The sequence below is a fragment of the Zootoca vivipara genome, chromosome 3 (assembly GCF_963506605.1).
Source record: "Zootoca vivipara chromosome 3, rZooViv1.1, whole genome shotgun sequence".
NCBI classification, from domain to species: Eukaryota; Metazoa; Chordata; class Lepidosauria; order Squamata; family Lacertidae; genus Zootoca; species Zootoca vivipara.
In genome coordinates, this window is record NC_083278.1 from 81,469,254 (window position 1) to 81,473,305 (window position 4,052).

The following is a 4,052-nucleotide window of genomic DNA, read 5'->3' on the forward strand; positions in this document are numbered from 1 at the left end:
TCCTGCTGGCGCTGCAAGCGCTGCTGCTGCTGCTGCTCCGCCTGCTGCAGCAGCCGCCGCCGCCGCTACTGCTGCCGCCGCCGCCGCCGTGCACGCTCAGGCCGGCTGCCAGGGGCTGCGTGTGGCTACACATCCCTGCTCCCTCCCTGGGACATTCCGCCTCCCGCAGCCCGAGTGCCGCGAAAGGAGCGAGGAGCCAGGAAGCCCAGGGCCCCTCGAACCGCAGGCGGACGCCCAGCCCCGCTCACCTCTCACCTGCGACTCCTTCAGCCCAGACTCGGGGGAGGGAGCGGGGGGGGGGAGAGGAGGAGAGACGCCTCTCCGTGAACTACGAGCAGGATTGGCGCCTCCCCCCCACCCGGGCCAGGAGCTCCTTTCCCTCTTTCTCATCTCAGCGGGAATTGGCTTGGGCCTGCTGGCCCGACGGCAGGCCGCCCCACCAGCTCCAATGACTGCTTTGGCTGGGTCGGTGCCTTGCGTGGCGAGGAGCGGTGGGAGATCCTGGGGGGGGGGGGAGCCTAGGTGCCATCGGGGCAGCAACACAGAAGTTGTGTTGGAATATGACAGTTCAAAATCACTGCTCAGACCAGAAGCTTACTGGGGACCTTGGGCCAGGCACTGCCACTCAGTCTAACCTACCTTACTGGGTTGTTGTGAGGAAGGGAAAAGTTTGCAAGCTACTTTTGAGCACCTTGGAGGAAAAGGTGGTGTATAAATGTTATAAATAAATACACATGTACGTACATGTTGTCATCCATAAGGCTATTAAATCCGCAGTTTAAAGTTGCCTAGCTTCACAACTGGGTAGCATGGAGAGAGCCAAACTGTTTTTTCCTCCTTTATAAACAAATCTATTTTTTTTGTTGTTGTTGAAATTGACAGGCATTTGTTTTGTGGCAAATAAAAGGGAACACAAGTCCACCCATGATTGGCTTGTAGAATTCATTGCCATAGGATGTTTGTGATGCCAACTAGCATATATGGCTTTTAGACAAGGATTAGAGGAAGGAAAGGAGGACAGATTCGTTGGTCACGAGTAGCACAGACAGCCAAAAGTGCAGCTTCTGCTTTCCAAGACTGCTGGCGTTTAGTAGTACAGTAGATGGTGGATGTCAGCATCATGCCCTACTTGTAAACTGCACTGAGATGTCTGCCTGCCAGCCACTGTTGGTAGATCTTTGCTTCTTCCAGTACACTGGTATTAGTTCTCCTGTCTTCCCAAGTGATGTGTAAAAATTTTTGGAGACACTAGAGGAAGGCACGCTTGGAAAATCCACACCGTGATCAACTCCTGCCCAGAAACCAATGTCCCCATTGTGGAAGGACATGTGGATCCAGAATTGGCCTCCACAGTCACTTACGGACTCATTGTTAAAACCATGCTTATGGAAGACAATCTTACTCAGCTACGAGTGATCGCCAAAGAAGAAGAAGACTATTTGTAGACAGCATGCTGAGCTAACATGAACCATTGGTCTGACAGCTTGTAAATCTCATGCTCTAAGCACTGGCAGAGAAAGTAGAACGATTTCCTATGGATCAAAAGAGCCCAGTGTTACCCCTTACCTCACATAGCAGAGACATCCTAAATCTTTCAGCCAGGGGAGATGCCATTCTGAATGGAGCAATAACCCAGAAAGCATCAGTAAACTTTATTAGCTATGGAATCAAGAGTTTGTCCAGAACAAAACATTCACCTTGGCTACAATGGCAATTTTCTACCATTTCAGATGGTTTTATTAATATATTCCAGTGTGCTAGAGGCTTTTCTCAGGCATGGGAAAGAATGGTAAGGTGTGGTTTCTCCATTATGCATCTCTTCAAGGCTTGATTTGGGCTAGAAGTCATTCATCGGATACTGAAATGCATAAGAACACTGTTTTAGCAGAACTAAGCCCGGCTATTGAAAACCACCTCCAGAACAGACCCCCAGCTCAGATTAAGCCTCAAGGACAGAAAAAAATACAGCAATAGGAAAATGTTTGCACCTCATTGTCTAGCCCTGAAAGCTTAGGATAAAGCTATACTAACAAAACCACACACACACACACACACACACACACACACACACACACAAAAGATGGGAAGGGGAATCTTTCATAATGTACCGTATTTTTTCCGTGTATAAGACTAGGTTTTTTTCCTAAAAATGTCAAAAATTATGGGGCGTCTTCTACACGGGGCCATCTTCCCACATTTTCTTAAATCCCCCAAAATAGGGGGCATCTTATACATGGGGGCATCTTATAGACAGAAAAATATGGTAAATATGCTACACTGACATTACTCTTGTGTTCTCTGTGAAATATTACTAAGCCAAGTAGTTGGGGGTTTTTTTTAAGGAGAGCATTTCCTAATAAGAGACCCATAGAAGAGCTTACACAGATATTCTGAATATTTCATCTTGTTTTGCTTACTGCCACGAATCCCCCAGAGGCATCTTGAACTAATCAGCTGCTGGATCACAATGCAGGGGGGAGTCTTTGCATAAGAACGTGTTAAACAATATGTATTCTGCAATTAACAAAACCCAGTAACGTGAGAAACAAACGGGGGTGAGGAGGGTGCCTTGGTGCATGTGCTGTGTTTTTGCATCAGTTCCATTTGATGCTTCCTTGGCAGGCCCCCCTCTCCAATTGTCATCGCCATCATGTGCACACGGACACAAAGATTACCTGCTAAAGTCAGCTGGTGCCGCTTCCCTTTCTTTGGCTGGCTGCAACTTGCTCCTTGGAGACAGCTGGACACCAGTGGCACAACACAGATGCCGAGTGGAGGGAACAAGATGATACTATGGCATCCCCCCATTGAGTGTCATTCCACAATACAAAGAGAAAAATGAAACACTTTGCTGCTCAGGAACTTGATGAAATGCTCCCTGCCCACACTCTTAATCCCCATAGGGAGGCTGGGAGTGAGTGGGGAGGAGGGGGCACAGCGGAAACCAGCTGGAGAGAGACCACAAACCCCACAGAGCTGCCAACTCAAATTAGTGTCTCATAAATTGGCATTCACTGTAGGTCAGTCTCAAGCAAACACATACGCAGAAGCCAATGCCAAGTTAGGCTTTATGAATTGAAACAAATGTTCTCGCTGCCACCCCCATGCTGCACCCTCCCTCTCGCTCTTCCCATTCCACCCAGGCCCACAACAAACAAGCAGCCTGCTGGCCCTGCTGCGATGTAACCCAATGCCCGACCATTGTTTCCCCTTCCCCGAGGGCTATATTTGACTCTGCAGCCACACTGTTTATATACGGTATATATATATGTATGTGTGCGCGCATGTGCATGCATACACTTTGGTATTCAGCGCTTCATTCCCCACATGCCCAGGATTGCTTGCAAATAGCTTCCATGGGCAGTAGGTGTGTGTGGTGTGTGTGTGTGTAGGAGAGGAGGAGGAGAGGGAGAGAGGATGGGCAAAGGTGAACCAGCTTCTGGCTCTTTATTTGTAATTTCCACCATTTCATCTATCTGTCCCCCAGTGGAGGCTGGCTTTGTCGAGATGTAGTTCTACACATGCCGCAGCAAAGAAAGAGGTAGCCGCCCTCTCAAATTGCCATTTGCCACCGCTCTCCCCCTGCCCACCCACTCCCCAATGCAAATGTTGCCTGCTAAAATCAGCAATTAGATCCCTCTTTGAAAGCGGGAGGCAGGCTGTGTGCAGTAGTACAAAGACGCTTCAGCTCTCGTTTTCGTGGCATACTGTGGTCAGGATTATGTAGGTTAATCCATGCTGGAGGGGAAAGGATTGAGGTGTTTATAATCTTCCTTTGGATTGTGTATGTGTGTGTGTGTGAGTGAGAGAGAGATGTACTATGATCCTTTATGGGACTGGTGTGCTTGATTTTGTCCTTCAGTTCATAAGACCAGAAGAGACCAACGGCAAGGCCATCCACCTGCTAGCTCCATACTGATCAACCTGTGCAATCCAGGCTACCGTGGGAGCAGCTACACTGCATCAACGTACCTCCTCAGCGAAAGCCCTTCACCCTGGTCATCCAACTTAAGCCTGCTTGTGAATAGCTTATTCTTTGGCAGGGTGATAAT